Raw genomic sequence first — 16,085 nt, 5'->3', positions numbered from 1 at the left:
GTCTGACTTTGGATTGTAAATATGTTTCCTTTTGTCACTTCTGTATTTGTATATGGCTCAAACTATTTGTTATGAAAGCAAAACAAACAAACTGATGTTGTCTCATCAGATCCAGTTGTGACATTAGCTATAGTTTCCGCGGAGGGTACTTGGTTCTGTATGACAGCACAGCTTTTAGGTTGAATTCAAGCGCTTGAGTACAGCCTGATAATTAGAGGCCTGCAAACTGTTTGCTGATGAACTTTGGAGGTAAAAGTACAGACAGCTATAGAAGACACAGGACACGAGATGGGTTCATTATTTCTTTTGAGTTCCATGTAACAATCCGTAACTCTGTAATTAATGAATGTGCCATTTAATCTTGGCTGCAGCCAAGATTAAATGGCACATTCATTAAATGGCTAAAATGGGTTGGCTGCCGTTCAGCATTTAGCACAAGTCAGCTTTTGATCAGAAAGTTTTCTGGTTTGATCCCTGGCTGCTCCAGTCTGCAGGCGAAATATCCTTGGACAAGATTGTAATCCCAAGCTGCTTTCTGATGCATCCATTGGAGTGTGAATGCTTTATAGAGTTTGTGAAACAGTTGTACGTGTGGTCAGATTGTTTTGTATTTGTGTGTGGATTGAAGCACATGTCTGAGAGCACATCAATCACGGCACATATTTTTTAAAATCTTAGTTTAAATAAAGTTTTTGATTATTTATTATAAAAAAGAGATGATATATATATAATGCAGTGGGCACTCCACCAGCTAACATGTCAGTTAATTTGACACATTGATTTATTTATCATTTCTTTTTCTCTCTCAGCTTTTCAGCTCCATATTTTTGCCATTTCTTCCACACTCAACTCTGTTCTACAAGGTGAGCCCACAGTTAATGTAGGAGAGGGCAGGTGGCATTAAGAGGTTTGATTGGGCAATCTAGGGCCCAGTTAGTTCTTCCTTTTGGTGAAAGCTGGGCTCTTCAGTTCAGCATGGCACAGCTCCAAAGATTCTGCAACATCAAACCCTCTGTCTGCTAATGTTACATCACCTGGGCTGAGGCAGTCCAGGTAATTTCAACAGTTTCTTGAAATTAGTTAATTCAGATATAAACAGAGTGACAGTTTACAGATTCAAACATGTCTCAGAGAAAACAGAAAAAAACAGTAAAGCCCAACTCTCCTCTTTGTGATCAGGAAGACAAAATTCAACTTCCTGATCAAGTAGACAAATCATTCAACCAGCTTCTAGAAAAGGAAGATATTCAAAAGTTGAAAGAAATGGAACTCCTAGACATGCAGGGAAGAAACTTTGAGCTCCAAGCAAAGCTTGATAAAGCACTAGAAAAACTAGTGCTGAAGGACAAAAAGAATCAGGAGCTGCAAGTAAAGCTTGATGAAAGACCGCACACAAATGAAGAGTTTCTTCAAGAAAAAAGGCTACAGGAGATAAAACAGAAGGAAATGGATTTCAAGCTCCAGGACCTGGAGAAACACAACAAAGGCTTGCAAATCAAGCTTAATGAAGCTCTGCAAAAAAATTAAAGAACTCCTCCAAGAAAAATAACAACAGGACATGAAGCAGTGCAAACTCCAAGGCATGGAGGAAAAATACAAAGCGCTTCAGGTAAAGCTTGATAAAACACTGAACAAAAATAAAGAGTTGCTTCAAGAACAAAAGCAACAAGAAATTAAACAGAAACAAACGGACTGCAAGCTTGAAGACGTGCAGGAAAAATACACAGCGCTGAAAATGAAACTTGATAAAGCACTGCAAAGAAATAAAGATTTCCTTCAAGAGAAAGAACAGCAAGACATGAAACAGAAACATCTGGATTGCAAACTTCAGAACATCGAGAAACACAACGAAGGCTCGCAAGTAATGCTTGATGAAGCTCTGCAAAAGAATAAAGAAATCCTTGAAGAGAAAGAAAAACTGGACCAGAGAGACACGCAGTGCCAACTCCAAGGTGTGCAGGAACAATACGGAGCGCTGCAGGTAAAGCTTGATGAAACACTGCACAAATATCAAGAGCTGCTTCAAGACCAAGAACAACAGGAAATAAAGCAGAAAGAAGACAAAGAAATTCTCCAGGACTTTGAGAGGAAAAACCAAAACCTGCAAGAACTTTATAACAAACTGAACTACAAAACAACTGAACTGGAAGAGGAAAAGGAAAAACTGCAAAACCAATGCTCAGAGATGCAGAGTAAGCTCAATGACATGCTGAGAAAAAACACAGAAGTCGAGGAACTTTCAGACAACGTGAAGTGCAAAAACACTGAGATGCAGGTGCTAAAGCAACAACTAGAGAAAACAAACGAAGACCTGCAGTGTTCACTTCAAGAAATCGAGAGCAGAAGTCAGCAGTTGGAAGACACGCACAACAAATTACAACAGAGTTATACAGAGCTGCACGAGGCAAAGCTAATGCAGGAGGCAACATCTAAAGAAATGAAAGAAAGGCTCGAAGACAAACAAGCCAAATTAGAAGAAGTGGAGAAAACATGCAAGAGACTTGAGCAGGAGAATGCAGAAACAATCGATCAGTTGAGAACCCTCATCCTAGAGAAAAAAGTGCTCGTGGAAAAGCTCATGGAAAAGAAGAAAAAACGCTTCCGCTTCTTCTGGAGGAGGGACACTCCTGCTTTTTCTACTTTTTCTACTTTTTCTACTGCTAATGTCACCTCGTCTGTTCAATTCAATTCAATTCAATTCAATTTTATTTATATAGCGCCAAATCACAACAAAAGTCGCCTCAAGGCGCTTCATAGATACAGAGAAAAACCCAACAATCATATGACCCCCTATGAGCAAGCACTTTGGCGACAGTGGGAAGGAAAAACTCCCTTTTAACAGGAAGAAACCTCCGGCAGAACCAGGCTCAGGGAGGGGCGGCCATCTGCTGCGACCGGTTGGGGTGAGAGAAGGAAGACAGGATAAAGACATGCTGTGGAAGAGAGACAGAGGTTAATAACAGATATGATTCAATGCAGAGAGGTCTACATAGTGAGTGAGAAAGGTGACTGGAAAGGAAAAACTCAATGCATCATGGGAATCCCCCGGCAGCCTACATCTATTGCAGCATAACAAAGGGAGGATTCAGGGTCACCTGGTCCAGCCCTAACTATATGCTTTAGAAAAAAGGAAAGTTTTAAGCCTAATCTTAAAAGTAGAGATAGTGTCTGTCTCCCGAATCCAAACTGGAAGCTGGTTCCACAGAAGAGGGGCCTGAAAACTGAAGGCTCTCCCTCCCATTCTACTTTTAAATACTCTAGGAACAACAAGTAGGCCTGCAGAGCGAGAGCGGAGCGCTCTAATAGGGTGATATGGTACTACAAGGTCATTAAGATAAGATGGGGCCTGATTATTTAAGACCTTGTATGTGAGGAGCAGGATTTTGAATTCAATTCTGGATTTAACAGGAAGCCAATGAAGGGAAGCCAAAACAGGAGAAATATGCTCTCTCTTTCTAGTCCCTGTCAGGACTCTTGCTGCAGCATTTTGGATTAGCTGAAGGCTTTTCAGTGAGTTTTTTGGACATCCTGATAATAATGAATTACAGTAGTCCAGCCTGGAAGTAATAAATGCATGAACTAGTTTTTCAGCGTCACTCTGAGACAGGATATTTCTAACTTTAGAGATGTTGCGCAAATGGAAGAAAGCAGTCTTACATATTTGTTTAATATGTGCATTGAAGGACATGTCCTGGTCAAAAATGACTCCAAGGTTCCTCACCGTGTTACTGGAGGCCAAGGTAATGCCATCCAGAGTAAGAATCTGGTTAGACACCATATTTCTAAGATTTTCAGGGCCGAGTACAATAACCTCAGTTTTATCTGAATTAAGAAGCAGAAAGTTAGCGGCCATCCAGGTCTTTATGTCTTTAAGACATTCCTGCAGTTTAACTAATTGGTGTGTGTTATCTGGCTTCATGGACAGATAGAGCTGGGTGTCATCTGCATAGCAGTGAAAATGTATGCTATGTCTTCTAATGATACTGCCTAAGGGAAGCATGTATAATGTAAACAGAATTGGTCCTAGCACTGAACCCTGTGGAACTCCATAATTAACCTCAGTGTGTGAAGAGGACTCTCCATTTACATGCACGAATTGGAGTCTATTAGATAGATATGATACAAACCACTGCAGCGCAGCACCTGTAATACCTACAGCATGTTCTAATCGCTCTAATAGGATATTATGATCAACAGTATCGAACGCTGCACTGAGGTCTAGCAGGACAAGCACAGAGATGAGTCCACTGTCAGAGGCCATAAGAAGATCATTTGTAACCTTCACTAAAGCTGTTTCTGTGCTGTGCTGAGCTCTGAAACCTGACTGAAACTCTTCAAATAAACCATTCCTCTGCAGATGATCTGTTAGCTGTTTGACAACTACTCTTTCAAGGATTTTTGATATGAAAGGAAGGTTGGAGATTGGCCTATAATTAGCTAAGACTGCTGGGTCTAGAGATGGCTTTTTGAGTAAAGGTTTAACTACAGCCAGCTTGAAGGCCTGTGGTACATAGCCGATTATTAGAGATAGGTTGATCATATTTAAGATCGAAGAATTAATTAATGGCAGGACTTCTTTGAGCAGTTTTGTAGGAATGGGGTCTAAAAGACACGTTGATGGTTTGGAGGAAGTAATTATTGAAGTTAACTCAGAAAGATCAATTGTTCCATCTTAATTTTCACCTCTCCTATCTCTTTCTCTCCCTTTCTCTCCTGACACCTCTCCCTCCCCTGTCTCCCTTTAACTCCTATCACCTGTCCCATCTCCTCCCCCTCCCCCCCCCTCTCTCTTTTCACCCTCACCCCCCAACCAGTCCCGACAGTTGACTGCCCCCTCTAGAGCCTGGTTCTGTCATAGGTTTCTTCCTTTAAAGGGAGTTTTTCCTATCCACTGTCGCACCTAGTGCTTGCTCAGAGGGGATTGTTGGGGTTTTCTCTCCTCTATCTCTTTCCTCCTTTCTATCCCTTTCCTTTACCTTCTTCTTTAAAACCCCTCCCCCCTTTCTATTTCCTCAATAATTTAATAATAAACACAATTGGCAAAATTTTAAAAAGTCAGATCAATGTCTTCATTCAAGAATGAATTGTCTTTGTCACGGGGTCATGTGTATTTTGTGTTTTCCTCGGGCTGGTGATCCTTGCAGTTGTTGAGCCCAAGAGTCCAGATTTTTAGTGTTTTAATCACATTTAGTGTTACATTTTAGATCACAACAAAAGGATATCCACAATTTAGGATTCAGGCATTTGTCTTTTTCAATATCATAATCATTCTATGATTGAGTCGGTTACAGAAGCAGCAGTTAGCAGCAATAACTTCAATTCATCAACATTTGCAAGCATTTCTTTATACACAGCATTTCTGTCAGGTTGAGGTCTGGACTTCCATGCAGTAGATTTGCTGCTGTGCTTGGGCTCATTATCCTGTTGCATGGCCTAATTTAGGAGAAGCTTTAGCTGTTGGACAGACGGCCTCACATTTGACTCTAGAAAACTTTGGCATACAGAGGAGTTCGTGGACTGGAAGGTGCTTATTGCTTGTGTCTGCAGAACAAGCTCAAATCACCACAATTGAACCAGCGTACTTGACAGTGGATTTGAGGTGTTTGTGCTGTGTTTGATTTTTGCTGAAGTTACTGCTGTGCATTATGACCAAACCTCCACTTTAGTCTCATCTTTTAAAAATATGTTGCTCCAGAAGCTTTCAAGGGCAAATCTGCAAACCTCAACTGAGTTGTTGTGTTCTCTTTAGAGACAAGAAGCTTTCTCCTGGCGGCCCTTCCAGACCAACCATACTTGTTTTGTCTTTTTCTAATTAAACTGTCTTGAACATTAACATGCTGTTTAAGGCCTGTAGAGGCTCAGATGCAGCTCTTGGGTATTGTGCAGTTTCTGTGAGCACTGAACAGTCTTTGTGGTGGATCTGAATGCTCCAGACTAGCAAACTTGCTCATGGTCAGTTAATCAAGTGCATAGAGCCCTGTGATGAATTTTCACATTTACTCTGTGAATCTTCATTCTTCTAGCTAGTCTTTACTCTTCTAGAAGCTTTCTTTGCTCAGACGTCTGCAGCATTGAATCTATGTCTTCTCCACTGCTATTCCAAACAAGGTGCTGATGCAGGGGTCATTAGCACAGTAAGATTTAAGTGCACAAAATGTTCACATCATAATAGTAATAATAATTAGAGGAGAGTATTATGTAGTCCAAGAAGTGTGTGGAGAAGTTTTCAGTGCAGAGGAGGGAACCATGGTGTTCAGGAGCCAAACTGCTTTGGGGGAAAATGCTATTGCACAATCTTGCCGACCTGCTCCTGATGACGCAGTCGTCTTCTGGAGGGAAGTGTGGTAAACAGTTGATGGGAAGGGTGATGCGGGTCAGCCATGATGCTAGTGGCTTTCCCAGTGAGGTGTAAATATCCTGTAGACTGGGTAGAGAGCTGCCAATAACACGCTGTGCGGTCCACACAATCCTCTGGAGGGCTCTGCGATTGGACGCATGACAGTTTTCATACCAGACTGTGATGCAGCGGGTTAGGATGCTCTGCATGGTACCTCTGTAGAAAGTATTAAAGATGGGTTTGGGGATGTGCACCTTCTTCAGTCGTCTCTTAAAATGCAGTCGCTGCTGAGCTCTTTTAGTCACTGATTTGGTGTTGCTGGTCCAGGACAGGTCCAGGGGCGGATCTAGAGAAATTTTTCCAGGCTGGCATGGAAATCAAATGGGGTGGCAAAATCAAAGCCTTGTTTTAAAGACATATGCAGGTGTTACATATGATTAATATACATTAAGCATATGTTTCATATAAATATGGTCTATAACTTAATTATTTTCTATAGCCCACATAATTAAACATTTCAGTTACATAAAATGTGTGTACTGTATAGCCTGTATAATAAATAAATATGTAACCAATAAGTATAAAATCCAGAAAGCTACACAACACTGGGCGGGGGCTCATTTCCAAACACAAGTCTAACTTAAGTTTCATACTGTTTTTGTTAGAAAAAAATCAAATTGTACTGACTACTACTACTGCCAGAAAGCTGCACTGTCACAAACAATTATTGAAACCTCATTTTTCATGATTTGTTGGGTCAATATTCTGAGGTCCAAAATATAATTGGCCATTTTTGGCTGCTTTTGATTGTTGTTGTTTTTTTACCTTGTCTTTCTTGGTATCATTCTTTTCAGCACAACCTCACACGTCCAAATTTACAGTTATTAAAACAACTGGTCTGAAATCACACAAACACATAAAACCCTAGTAGTAGTTATATTTTCTCTTTACTATAAAAACCACAGACATGTTTAGTAAATTATTTTCATAACTTGAAATGCAAATATAAGTGGTAATTATTTTAAATTTAAATTAAACAAAAATTTTGTAAATAATAAAGTTATATACAACTATTCATCTAAAAATGCAGGCAATGCATCTGGGGTTCTTATTTTTATTTTTTTGCACAGCCATTTTAAAAATACTACAACAATCAGGTGTCACAATAAGACGCCCCACAAATTATTTGTGCCAGTAAAAAAAAAAAAATGTCAACCACAAGACAGAGAAGAACATCACAGGGAGAAACCCTGCAGGCCTGACAGCAGGTGTATCGCTCATTCTGTTTTCCACCTGGAGACAGGGTTCACATGGCATTCTGCCTGTGTAACTTGTGTAACTACACAAGTTAACACAATTCAATACAATTCAATTTTATTTATATAGCGCCAAATCACAACAAAAGTCGCCTCAAGGTGCTTCATAGATACAGAGAACAACCCAACAATCATATGACCCCCTATGAGCAAGCACTTGGGCGACAGTGGGAAGGAAAAACTCCCTTTTAACAGGAAGAAACCTCCAGCAGAACCAGGCTCAGGGAGGGGCGGGGCCATCTGCTGCAACTGGTTGGGGTAAGAGAAGGAAGACAGGATAAAGACATGCTGTGGAAGAGAGACAGAGGTTAATAACAGATATGATTCAATGCAGAGAGGTCTGTTAACTCATACTGAGTGAGAAAGGTGACTGGAAAGGAAAAACTCAATGCATCATGGGAATCCCCGGCAGCCTACATCTATTGCAGCATAACTAAGGGAGGATTCAAGGTCACCTGGTCCAGCCCTAAATATATACTTTACCAAAGAGGAAAGTTTTAAGCCTAATCTTGAAAGTAGAGATAGTGTCTGTCTCCCGAATCCAAACTGGAAGCTGGTTCCACAGAAGAGGGGCTGTAGTCGCAAATTTTGAAGCCATCCTGATAATCTTCTTGCACCAACGATGTGGAGATCCAACCCTTTTAGATCAAATTAAAATCAAGACACTCAAAAAGATGCTCTGTAAAAGAGTAGAAAAAATAGATACAGACATGTGCTGCATGAAAGACGTTAGGGAAGGTTAGTTAGCTGGAGAGCGAGTTATGCAGGAGAACTCTCAGCAGCATTAACTGCCCTGTTACTGCACCACCTTAATAAACCATGGTGAAGCAAAATGTCTTGTGCTTAAGACTCTACATGAAAGTTAAAATATATATGTTCAGTGCACATAGACATATAGTGTATAGTTATACATATCACACAAAAATCCACCACATCCCCCCTTGTGGTACCTGGAGGTACCACCTAAAAAGACCCAATGACTAAAGAAGAACAAAAATCGTGAAAACGAATGCGTGCGCTGTTTTTTTGCTAACATACTTTAAAGCAAGCTCTAAATAGAATATAAGAATTTGTATAAAGATCCCACACAGTTGTTGCTCTATTGAATAAACCCCAGAAACCTCATAGTCATCAACATAACATTCTTCCAACGCTTCATTTCTCTTAGTCAATTAATTTAAGACTAATTGATTCCTCTTCATTTGCAAATCATACTACACAGTATCCTTATCAGAATACTCAAGAAACTTAAAACTAGCCTAATTACAGTAAAATGAAAGTGAGGCATGAAACACATCAGCAGAGACACATAATACATACACGGATTACACAGCACCATATGTGACATTAAAAATAATACAATAAAACAATTAATTCCCAATTTTGGATTTCATCTTGGTCAGGTTCAACTTCTTTTTCTGAACAACTTCTCAGTGTGGGCTTTGAAATGTTCTTTGATCATCACTTCATCTTCTTCATCCGACATAAACCCACCAAGAGCATTCTCTTTGTGGGCCGGTACTGCTCACCCGAGTAAACACGAGCTGACATTGACATGAATTAAACATAAAACATTATATACAGTATAAGATTTTGTAAGGTAAACCTAGTTCATACAAATGAAGTAAAGAAAAGTTATTAAAACAAAACGTGCCTTGCTGTTTATTCTTTCAGTGTCCCACAGTAGCACATTTCCTGCTAGGAAAATGTCAGAAGTCACATCATTTCTGTAAATTGGGAAGTAACTGTAATACATCAAGTCACCTCTGTCTCTTGTTACCAGGACTTTTTAAAATGAATGGTGCAACATGGAAAGAGGCCCTACACAAGAGTTTAGCTTTGAGCTCAATATGCGATGATCCTATCAGCCATGACATCTCTGACATGGGAAACCAGGGAATTTGATTAGAAAATGGTGAAGGATTTTCTTTTCAGTTAGAAACTGGATTTGTGTAACATGGTGGTGAAAAGCCCCCAAAGAAACCAGCATATGATCAGTCACTATATTGCATTTAATACAAACGTCCTTCGTGTATCCTTTGAATACAGAACAGATCATTTCTGATATCTATGAGTAAACCCAACGAGCACGTGTCCCAAAAGACCCCACAGTGTTTTTATCTGGCTTTTCCCTGACAGTTAGTGGACACTGACAGATGTGTGCTGAATATGAAAGGAAACAAAAGAACTAAAGAAGGTTTGCAGTGTTAAAAACAAGAACTACATGAAGGTTGTTTCATCCTGCTGTAACTTATGACAGAAGCATCTTTTGTTTGTTTTTTCATTTATTTACACAAAGACAGATGTTGAAATAACAGGAGTAACAGTTTAATTCAATTGAAATCGGTCCAATCGTCTATAGTGAAATTATTGTTTTTCATTAGTTGGCAAAAGATGGGGGTTGTTGACGGCAATTCAGTGAATGCAACAGGGGAGGACGCCAGTTTGGATGGAGGGGAATCAGCAGGACAGATGAGATTTTGTTTAGGAGTCGAGTAGTTGTGTGAATGAGGAGAGGAGAGCACATTAGACTGCTGAGAGACGGGGAGGTAGTCAAGCACTGACCACATGTCTTCTTGGATTTCAGCAAAACAGATGGGCTCATCTCGGTCTTGAAATAATTCAACTCGGGGTTGAACTGATGCAGTTTGAGAGGCATCTACAGGAGAGGCAGGGGTGGGTGAGGGCTGCTGAGACTGCGCAGTGATGGGGAGGGGGTCGAGCTCTTCCAGCACTGACAGCAGTTCTTCCTCACTTCCCATCTTCATCCTGAATGTGTTCACTGACAGGTGTTGCCAGCTGTGGTGGCTTGTCTCGCGCTCAAAGAGGACAAAATAGAGAACAATACAGTGTTCAGCTGCCTGGCTGTGCTTTACACACAGCCCTGCTCTGGTACACCCACTATGCCGGCCTTTGTACACTCTCTCCATCTAATGATAGAGAGGAAGGATACATTCACTACTTCTAGCCTCCACTATTCAAATTGAGTATTTTCACAGTGTCCTAAAAGCTTCCTGAAAAGCCTTTACACTATTTTCCAAAACGCTGCATCCAGAGCACAGTCAGGGACTGGAAGGAGAGAGTATATTTCCCCCATATGGACTTCTCTCTTCATTGGCTCCCAATTAAATCCCAAATAAAAATCCAAATACTTGCCCTCACACACACAAGGTCTTGAATAATCACCCCCAATTTTGTCTACAAGATCTCACAGTGCCATATCATCCCAACAGAGTGCTTTGCTCTCAGACTGCTGTCTTCCGAGGGGATTTAAAAGTACAATGGAAGGCAGAGCCATCACTTTTCAGGCCCCTCTCTGTGGAACCAGCTCCCACTTTGTATTCGGGACACAGACACTTGCTCTCATTTTTTAATTAAGCGTGAAACCTTTTTGCCAAAGTCCAATAACTTGAGAGAGGAGCCAAAGACGTCCTCGTCCCAGATTCGTCCCAAGACAGATTCACACCTATTCGCACCTTGTCTGCTGTGACCTGAAGAACTCGCGTGACCATTGCGACTCTCAAGGTGCTAAAAATCACACAAGAGTTTAAATGCGTGAGAGGCCACACTTGAGTAGCAAAGAAGCTTAGCTGATGAGATTAAATGTGCAGTTGCATGAGAGCACTAGTCTTTTTAGTGATCTACCTTTTGACCAGTTTAGAACCTGACAAGCGAGTAATCACAATGCCCACCTTGTTAATTGTCCTGAAAGCTTCATAAGCCGGACAATGACTCAGTGATGTTGCAGTTTTTCACAGCGATGGTGGTATAGTGGCGAGCATAGCTGCCTTCCAAGCAGTTGACCCGGGTTCGATTCCCGGCCATCGCAGTTGCTTCTCGCAGTGCTGTTCAAGCATGTGGGCTGCGTACTGTTTTACAGTAAAAACGTTCTCCGCTCTTTCTGCAAAGGCTTACAATGTCAGGCCAGGTGCATTCTTCATCGGCCTCGCTGCTACCGTTTGCTGTGGAAAGACACTGTTCACACAGGCTTTGAGTTCTCATCACTTCATACATATACCTTCTTACATGAAACTGTGATTGGACACGCTACTTCTTCATAAAGACACCCAGTCCCACTTTAAATATTGTGCTGAATGTTTGGAATGAAGATAACATTTTACTAACCATGTACTGATCAGCTCTTTGCGGTGGCAAAATCATCAGCTGTGTGTGTTACTGTTCATGCAAACAAGCAAGCTAATGTCAGCCAGCTAGCTTCAACCGCAGCTGTGCTGCACCGATCTCACGGAACTGCAAAACCACAAGCTTTCTCACCAAAGTCATGCAGCTACCGCATTTACAATCCAGCGTGGCCGTTGTTGTGCACATCCTACTTGAAAGACGTGTGGCGTAGGACTTGGAAGACGTATGTCTTTCAAGTATGTAGCTCCAAAACCAAATGTGGTTGTTGTGGCCGAGCGGTCAAGGCGATGGACTCGAAATCCATTGGGGTCTCCCCGCACAGGTTCGAATCCTGTCGACAACGGTCAGCTGTTTTGCGGCAGTCCAGACGTTGATTTGAGAAGAAGCCACGGCATGGAGTTCACCTGAGAAGGTGCCAGGAGAAAGAGCCAGGCCTTTGCTTGTGAAAATAGAGCACGCAGAAGCAATGGACCCAGCTATGTCCTGACAAAATTAGGCACATATTCAGTAAACATGGCATCCTTCAATTGCTCTCTTAGCCACCCCAGACGTGTAGTCATCCAGGATCCTGTCTGAGTACCGCCAATGACTGATGCGTCTGACAAATGCTGATTGCTTTGCAAGAGGATCGGGATTGGAGGGACAGCGGATTTCACCGGGAATGGGACAACAGCAGAAATAGCTTCAAACATCAAACATTACTGCATGAAAAGCACAAAGAGTGGACACATTTCATTGTTTGGAACACTGCTTTTCACTTCAGCTCTTTGCATGTAAAAACTTTGCTCTTCTCCACAGCTGGCTGACGGACACGCAAAAGTGCAAGCAAGAGTGGCCACAGACCCACTATGCCGGCCTTTGTACACTCTCTCCATCTAATGATAGAGAGGAAGGATACATTCACTACTTCTAGCCTCCACTATTCAAATTCAGTATTTTCACAGCGTCCTAAAAGCTTCCTGAAAAGCCTTTACACTGTTTTCCAAAACGCTGCTGTGCTGCCCCTTTAATCCTCCCCAGTTCCCTCAGTTTGAGATCCTTCTTGGACTTGGTGTCATGGTACTCCAAGTTTTGCCAAACTTTGCAACTGTTGTAGCCCCTATGTGTGCCTGTGCTAACGACAAGAACACTTTCACATGGACTTCAGGTGCACAAGCGAGCTTTGAAGAAGTAAAAAAACTCCTGGTGAATAGTCCTGCACTGGCACTGTTTGACCCTGCCTTGCGTGTTGTGATCTCTACTGATGCAAGTGACTATGGGCTTGGTGCTGTATTTGCTCAAGTGCAACCTGATGGCACAGAAAAACCTGTGGCGTTTGCTACCTGCACACTGCCTGCAACAGATCAAAAGTACTCAACTGTTGAAAAAGAAGCTTATGCTTGTGTGTGGGCTGCAGAGAAATGGAGAACGTATTTGTGGGGCCGACGTTTCACTCTGCCGACAGACCACCAAGCTCTGACAACGCTGCTGAGCACCAAAGGGTTTAATAGGGTTGGCATGCGCATCGCCCGCTGGTCTGCCCGCCTCCTGTGTTTTGACTATGATGTTATTTGCCGCCCAGGTTCTCAGAACTATACAGCTGACTGTCTCTCTCGCCTGCCCCTGCCTGTTTCTTCCCATTCCACATCAGATTCAGATCATGAAATGGTAGCCCAAGTTTCTGCTGCCATGTCCTCACTTCCAGTTGCGGACTTTGACTCTGCCTGTTCAACTTGCCCTGAACTGGTTGCTTTGCGTTCACAAATACAAAGTGGCTGGCCTGCCTCAATCAAAGCATTTGATGTCACGCTTGCACCTTACTACAAAATCCGTAATGAACTCTCAACCCTAAGTGATTATGTTCTCAGAGGCTCAAGGCTCATTGCACCACTTTCAGTGAGACCTAAACTGATTGCACTGGCACATGAAAGTCACCATTGTGCGCACAAAACAAAGATTAAGAGATCTCTACTGGTGGCCAAAAATGGACTCGCAAGTTCAGTCTGCCATAACCTCATGCCTCCTTTGCCAGTCCAATGACAAAACTGCACATACTAATCCTGCTCCTCTCCAACCCGTCCCACTGCCTGATGGACCGTGGAAAAAACTTGGTCTTGACATTGTTGGGCCTTTTGATACTGCAATACCTGCTTGTAGATACGTCATAACATTGACTGACTACTACTCCAAATGGCCTGAGCTTGCCTTTTCACCTTATGCTACTACTGATGATGTCATTCAGTTCCTCTCATCTGTCTTTAGTCGTCATGGCAACCCAGAGAACATCATAACTGACAATGGTGCACAGTTCACCTCTGTAATGTTCACCTCATTCCTCCAGAATAGAGGCATCTCCCACAGCAGAACATCTGTCTACTACCCAGCTGCAAACGGAGCAATCGAACGGTTTCATCGTGCCCTCCGCACCTGTATCCAGACATCAATCCAGCAGTCGAAACCATGGAAGGCGACTGTGCTGGATTGGCTTCAAGTTTACTGTGCAACACCGCATGCAACTACTTCCCTCTACTTCCCTCTCCCTAAGAACTCCTGTGTGGCAGGAAGATGCGTACTATACTGGATGTACTCCCTTTGCCTCCTGCTGTGTCTCCACTGGATACGTTGCACGTCACTCAGTTCGGAAATATCAGTTGAAAATGCAACGTTACACTGATGATAGGCGTCACGCACGGAAACCTTCTTTTCTACCAGGAGAGAGTGTGAGGATAAGGAAACCCCACCATGTTCCCAAAGGACATCCCAGATTTACCCCTCCTGTAACAGTAACAAAAGCCAAAGGCTTGAATGCCTTCTTGCTGAGTGATGGAAAGAGTTGGAATGCCACTCATCTAGCACGCTGTCGCCCAGTGACTGAAAAGAACGCTGACACTGCTAGGCTGCACCACACTCAGACTGGCTCACCTACTGCCAGAAGACTGCCACGCGTCAAGTACAAGCCTCGCTGGCACAAAGACTATATTGTAGCATAATAGGTTGCTTCCTCTCTGTGCAGGGGGATGACTGAAGGGATCACCTTGCTAATCCTTGCTGTCCAAACTGGCCTCATTGAGCTGCAGGTCATCCACAGAGCCTTCCTCCTCTCTATCATCCTCTTTATTGTTGTTGCTTCCATCCTGCAGTCCATGCTGGAGATAGCTGAGTCCTAGCCCTGGGAGCATCTAGAGGCAATTAAGATAATATACCAAAGACTTTTTTCATGTGTTTATTTTTAAGAAAACTCTGTGTCCCACTGTTTGTTTTATTTTTTACTGATCATAAACAACCAGAGGTGTGGACTCGAGTCACATGACTTGGACTCGAGTCAGACTCGAGTCATTAATTTTATGACTTTAGACTTGACTTGAAAAAATGTTCTAAGACTTGTGACTTGACTTGGACTTTTACACCAATGACCTGGGACTTGAATTGGACTTGAACCGGTTTACTTGAAAAGACTTGATATTTCACCCCAAATATAAAATTTAACATACATATTATATAGAGATTGAAAATGTGACGTCATTCAGGGGTAAAACCGCAAAGGATTCTGGGAACTCGTGGCAAGAGGTACGAGCGCACGCAGGCTTTCAATTGAAATCACAGCGATAAAAAAGAAACACAAAAATGGCAAGAAGCTGTTGTATTATTAACTGCAATAGCCGGTCGCATGACAGCCACGGGAAGCCGACGGGTAAAGAGATCGGTTGTTATCGGATTACGTTGTTGAAGAGAAATTGTTCGAGCCATGTTTCCGAAGTAACAAAGAGGCGACGGGTGGCCTGGATTGCAGCCATTCAAAGACCAAATATAACGTCCCAGAACCCTCCAGCTCACAGGTTAGTCTGCTCCAAGCATTTACACAAAGGTCAGTCTGCTGTTGTAGTTAATGCGTCATTTTCATAACATAATTGGTGATATAGGTTACAAGCAAGTCTGGCGCTGAACAGAAATTGTCGCTCCTTTGTTTGTTGTGCATAAATAGTGAATTGTCCTGACACAATATTGCGTTTCGCTTCTGTTATTTTGGTACATTGACAAAAACATATACTTTTATTCGCAGGATAAAACAGTTTTTTGTATCACCAATTGCCCAGTACGATTACAGCATACAGTATTGTTGTCACTGCTACATTTCTGTAACGCGTACCAGAAATTATTTCCACTGCTAATTAATTACCGTTGAGCTTAAAGGTCCTATTAATAAACGGTTAACGATTGTGTATTTATGAAGACGATTTGTGAGACTGGTAAACTTATGATACGTACGATGGTCTTTCGTTCTACACGGTGCATTTCAAGGTCCTGCACCC

The 16,085-nt window shown here is 42.2% G+C and overlaps 2 non-coding genes across 2 annotated transcripts; both read left to right on the top strand.

Annotated features, from left to right (window-relative positions):
* The first annotated feature begins 11,410 nt into the window (after nt 1–11,410).
* On the top strand, nt 11,411–11,482 carry trnag-ucc (transfer RNA glycine (anticodon UCC)). Its single transcript has one exon. It is a non-coding gene; the product is annotated as a tRNA-Gly (tRNA).
* A 575-nt stretch (nt 11,483–12,057) lies between these two features.
* On the top strand, nt 12,058–12,139 carry trnas-cga (transfer RNA serine (anticodon CGA)). The gene has a single exon. It is a non-coding gene; the product is annotated as a tRNA-Ser (tRNA).
* The last annotated feature ends 3,946 nt before the right edge of the window (nt 12,140–16,085 follow it).

Source organism: Maylandia zebra, linkage group LG9, assembly GCF_041146795.1.
Source record: "Maylandia zebra isolate NMK-2024a linkage group LG9, Mzebra_GT3a, whole genome shotgun sequence".
NCBI lineage: Eukaryota > Metazoa > Chordata > Actinopteri > Cichliformes > Cichlidae > Maylandia > Maylandia zebra.
This window is presented reverse-complemented; position numbering and strand designations above follow the sequence as displayed.